Genomic DNA, 5,663 nt, shown 5'->3' with positions numbered 1-5,663 from the left:
TGCACTCGAAAATGACGCACAGAATTTTATATGATATTAATAATAATAATAATAATTCACACGAGAGAAAATTACATATCGCCTGAGCGGTAAATGTTCACGTATAATCCAATATTAAATGTTTTTTCAACTACCACTTTTAATTTTTTGTAATGGTTCTGCTGGGGACGGTACAAGTGTCAAATGTGTGCCGAGAATACCAATTTCAGGGATTATCTCTCACCACGGACAATGCAGTCAGTGGCCGATGGCTTTCACTAAACGACAGAGAGCAGCGGCGTTTGCTTAGAGACGTCATTGCTAACAGACAAGTGACAGTGCACCAAATAACCACAGAAATCAATGTGGGACGCAAGACGAACGTATCCGTTAGGACAATTCGGCGAAATTTAGCGTTAATGCGCGTGAAAATGTAATCGCATGTCAGTTCTAGTATAATATATTTGTCCAATGAATACCCGTTTATCATCTGCATTTCTTATTGGTGTAGCAATTTTAATGGCCAGAAGTGTATTATGCTTATAAATGTAACTTGTTTTCGTCTAGCGAATGACTGTTGACTACAAACTTCCTGTGGGAGTAAACGTATCATGATATTGTTGTCAGCAAGCGAGACTGATTAAAGAACTATCTTCTAGAGGGTCTAGACTACACACCACATGTTACCCTTACTGCACGTTTCTATGCAACGAACACTTTCTTTCTCAATGAAGATGCCACAAAAATTTAGAGAATGCAAATATGAAATGTAAGTCAACTTTTTTACATTTAAAGTGAATTAAACAAACTGCGAACAGTCACTACTTTTACCATTTATCTATTTGGTTAATAACAAGACACATTTTTCAAGCTCTTTCGTCTCATCGTCAGTGCTTATACATGCATGTTAGTTGTCTACGGCGAATGAAAACCCATTTGCTGACAGCCGATTCATAATTTACTAGAAAGTTTTACCTCCATTTTCTAACGACTATGTTTGTTCGTTACGCTTGATAACAATATCTGAATTTTTGGCAAAGATAAAATTTCATCTTCTTGGGTATACAACGAAACATAGTTTATATATAACAAGAACGCGACAGAACACAGTATTCATCCCTGTTGAACAGATATGGTGGTTACTCGCCATTCTGAAAATGTTGTACGCTGTGTCACTTCCTGGTTTTTCTTCAGATAGTCTACAAAATGGCATAATCCGTTTACTCGTGTAGAACTGTAGGCGTTTAGATGTTGCAGTTACTCCGTTACTGTCTTAACACAACGAAACCAATAGGCCACAGTTGTTATCGCACTATAGTTAATACACGTTTTTATACGAACACTTAAATTTGTTTCAGGAGTTACAAAGAAATCTGCTCCAGCAGTCACTCAAGCTTCTTTTGAAACCAGCATGCCACGTTCCACGGTGTACTGTAATCTCTCTGCACGAGAACGCAATAGAACACAATATTGATCCCTGTGCAACATATATGGTGATTACTGCCCATTCTGAAAATTTAGTACGCTGTGTACTCTCCCTATTTATATATTCATATATTTCTAATTTACGTTATTTACATTCTCTCTGTAAGGGGCGGGGGGTTGCCATCGACCATATCTTTGGCCTTAGAGTAGAATAACTAAAAGTTCATGAAAATAGACCGAGTTAATGAGGAATATTTTCTGTGGTCCATTACATAAACAGTTAAGGAAAAGATTAGTGAAGTGTTTTGTATGGAGCTAAAACACTGACACTAAGGCGGAGAGAATTTCATATAACTTTTGCTGCTGTGACTTACGGAAGAAATCTTTTGGTTGCTTTGTCTCAATATTCTCTCTTATCTTCTCCTCGTTAAAGGTAAGTATAAAATGGGTAAATAGCTTAATGAATAACGTAGTCCACGCCAAGGTGTTTCGAGATACCCCGTTTATTTTAGCAAGTCTACACACATTACTAAATTAAAATACCCATCGCGTTTTTTCTCACCGCATGAACCACGGACCTTGAAAGGTCTTGCGCGCCTCAGAGATACAAAAAGCCTTACTATAGGTGCAACCACAACTGAGGGGTATCTGTGGAAAGGGCAGACAAACTTATGGCTCCTGAAGAAGGGCAGGAGCCTTTTCAGTAGTTGCAGGAGCAACAGTCTGAGCTGACCTTGCCAACATGACCTTGCTATGCTGGATCTGAGTACGACTGAAACCAAGGGGAAACTACAGCTGTTATTTTTCCCGAGGGCACGAAGCTCTACCGTGTGGTTAAATGATGGTGCCATCCTCTTGGGTAAAATATTCCGGAGGCAAAATAGTTTCCCATTCGGACTCCCAAGCATGGACTACTCAGGACGATGTCGTCATCAGGAAAAGCAAAACTTGCATTCTACGGGTCGGAGTGCGGGATGTTAGCTCCCTTAATCGGGTAGGTACGACGGCATATTTTAAAAAGGGAAATAGATTAGTTGAAGTAAGATATAATGGAAATTAGTGAAGTTCGGTGGCAGGAGCAACAGGACCTCTGGACATGTGACTACTGGACTATAAATACTTACTTTCCTTTCCTTTACGCGATCAGATTCAGAAGACGGCGCGCAGCTTTGATTAGGTTCTGTTTACTGTCTTACCCCTCCAATCACACTATCCCAATACGCAACGAGTCATTATGGATTCCATCGATCCACTTTTTATTTGGTCTACCTAGTACCTATAAATACAAAATCAAACACGATATTGCTGGAGTGGATCTAATAATGAATAAGAAAATGGGAATTCCGGTAAGCTGCTGTGAACACCATAGTGAAAGCATTATCGTAGCCAAGGTAGACACGAATCCAACATCCCCCACAGCACTACAGCGGTGTTGGTTTGTACGCCAACGACCTCTGCAGATTATCCAGAGGCTGAAAGAATGTACGATGAGGTAAAAGAAACTATTGGGGTAGTTAACGAACAGGAAAATTTAATGGTGGTGAGGGACTGAAATTTAATAAAAGGGAAGAGAAGAGAAAAAATAGTAGGAAAATATGCACTGGAGAAAGGAATGAAAGAGGAAGATGCCAGGTAGAATTTTTCACACAGTATAGCCTAATTTAATCATTGCTGACGCTTGGGTTAAGAATTATGAAAGAAGGTTGTGCACGTGGAGGAGACCTGAAGACGCTGGAAGGTTTCATACTGATTACACAATGGTAAGACACACATTTCAAAAACAGATTTTAAACTGTGACATCTCCATGTGCAGATGCAACATGTGTTTATAGGAAATTAAGAATGTGCGACCTGGTTAAACTGAAGAAACCAGAGGTTGTTGCTAGCTTCAAAGAAAACAATAGGCAACGACTGAAAAAGGGGAAAGCATTACAGTAGAGGACGAATGGGTAGCTATGACAGATGAAATAGTGAGGGCAGTAAGGAATCAAGTACGTAAAAAGACAAGGGATAGTAGAAATTGTAGGATATCACAGGACGTATTGAAGTGGGTTGATGAAAGGAGGAAATAAAAAAATTCAGCAAATGAAGCAGGCGGAAGGGCATAAAGTCGCGTAAAAGTTGGGTTTGCAGCGCAAAATGGCTAAGCAGGAATGGATAGAGGACAAATCCAAAGCTGCAGAAGCATGTATAACCAGTGGAAAGGTATATACCGCATATATCAAAATTAAAGAGGTCTTTGAAAAAACAGAGGCAGCTGTACGAATACCGAGAGCTGTGATGGAAAACCAGTACTAAGCAAAGAAGAGAAAGATGTAGAATGAATATATAGAGAGGCTATACTAGGAAAATGAACCTGAGCGCAATGTTATAGAAAGGGAAGACGAAACAGACGGAGATCAGATGGCAGAATGTGATAATGCTAGAAGGATTTGACAAATCAGTGGAAGACCCAAGATGAAACAAGGCCCCTGGAGTAGGCGACATTCTGTCTGAAGTACTGACATCCTTCGGAGTACGAGCACCAACAAAACTATTCTACCTGTTGTGCATGACGCCCTTCGACTTCAAGAAGAATGTAATAGTTCCCATTATAAAGCAAGTAGGTGCTGACAGGTATGAACATTATCGACCTGCCAACTTAGTACGTGATGGTTTTCAAAATACTGAAACGAATTACACTCTAAGGTAAAAAAACCGACGCACTACGAAGGAGTTATGCAAATTGGTCACAAATTGATATTCATGCAGGTATTGACAGAAAATGCAAACTTGTAAAGTTGACGGCCAATAGATGACCGTGTGACTCTGCAGCGCAGCTTCACCGTGCAGCTTGTAAGGATAGTAAACAAGGGAAATGTCTCCAGAATGAGATTTTCACTCTGCAGCGGAGTGTGCGCTGATATGAAACTTCCTGGCAGATTAAAACTATATGCCCGACCGAGACTCGAACTCGGGACCTTTGCCTTTCGCGGGCAAGTGCTCTACCAACTGAGCTACCGAAGCACGACTCACGCCCGGTACTCACAGCTTTACTTCTGCCAGTACCTCGTCTCCTACCTTCCAAACTTTACAGAAGCTCTCCTGCGAACCTTGCAGAACTAGCACTCCTGAAAGAAAGGTCGTGCTTCGGTAGCTCAGTTGGTAGAGCACTTGCCCGTGAAAGGCAAAGGTCCCGAGTTCGAGTCTCGGTCGGGCACACAGTTTTAATCTGCCAGGAAGTTTCATAAGGGACATGTCGATAACAGGGTAAAAATTATATGCAGTTTCATCCCATATGCTCTGTTGGAGAGTAACTATGCCAAGCAGACAGGCTCGTGAACAGTATATGCAGGTATCAGCATTTAAGGGAGGACGTGTAGTTGGGCTCAAAGAAGCGGGTTGGAGAATTCAGCGAGTCGCTCGGCAGTGAATAGGAGTGACGCCACTATACGTCGATGTTGGCAGGAATTGTTGAACCATGGCCGAACACAGCGCCAAGAAGCGTGCGGTCGACCTACAGAGTCTACACAACCAGAGGACCGATCAGTTGTCAGAGGCACTCAGAGCTCCGAATTCATCGCTGTCATCGTTCCGACATACGACCGGTGTTTCAGTGACCACAAGGCGTCTCACAGATAGAGCTCACAGCGCCCCTTGACCTCTGTGCACCAACAAGCCCATTTGCAGTGGTGTCGGACATGTTCGGCCTGGAAGCTCATTGAGAGGAGTACAACTATCCCGCTTCGAACTGAGTCCCGATGAGAAGCGAAGAAGTGTCTGGAGACGCCCCGCACAGCGGTGGGATACCAGCCTGATGGTTGCCCGCCATACGGCCCGACAGTCGGGAGTGATGGTTTGGGGTCCCATTTCATTTCACAGCAGGACCCCATTGGTTTTTATCCACGGCACCTTTACAGCACAGCAGTACGTCGACAATATCCTACGCCCTGTTTTGTTGCCCTTCAGGCAAGCCTTGTGGGCTTAGGTTTAGGCTGCACTATGATGAATCAAACTCTGGTGCAGCGTTTTTCGGTCTGTATGTGAAGGCTAACCTCTGGAATTACTGTAGGAATTTTGACACGATTTTGGCTAGTAGACAGACTGATTCAAGAGGAAGGTTTGTGTGTATAATTTATAAGCATTTCGTTCAGAAAGGCCGAACTAAGACGATGTTTGTCGATTAAGTCGTACCTCCAGAGAACTTACGTAGTGTATGTTTTTTAGGTTTTGGAGTTACTTGTTAGTATTAGTATTTGGAGTTAATATTCAATTACCTA

The 5,663-nt window shown here is 42.2% G+C and overlaps 2 non-coding genes across 2 annotated transcripts; one reads left to right on the top strand and one right to left on the bottom strand.

Moving 5' to 3' along the window:
- Window positions 1-4,336: 4,336 nt before the first annotated feature.
- Trnas-cga (transfer RNA serine (anticodon CGA)) lies at window positions 4,337-4,411 on the bottom strand. The gene has a single exon. It is a non-coding gene; the product is annotated as a tRNA-Ser (tRNA).
- Window positions 4,412-4,529: 118 nt separating this feature from the next.
- Trnas-uga (transfer RNA serine (anticodon UGA)) lies at window positions 4,530-4,604 on the top strand. Its single transcript has one exon. It is a non-coding gene; the product is annotated as a tRNA-Ser (tRNA).
- The last annotated feature ends 1,059 nt before the right edge of the window (window positions 4,605-5,663 follow it).

Source organism: Schistocerca serialis, chromosome 6, assembly GCF_023864345.2.
Source record: "Schistocerca serialis cubense isolate TAMUIC-IGC-003099 chromosome 6, iqSchSeri2.2, whole genome shotgun sequence".
In the NCBI taxonomy this organism is placed as follows: Eukaryota; Metazoa; Arthropoda; class Insecta; order Orthoptera; family Acrididae; genus Schistocerca; species Schistocerca serialis.
This window is presented reverse-complemented; position numbering and strand designations above follow the sequence as displayed.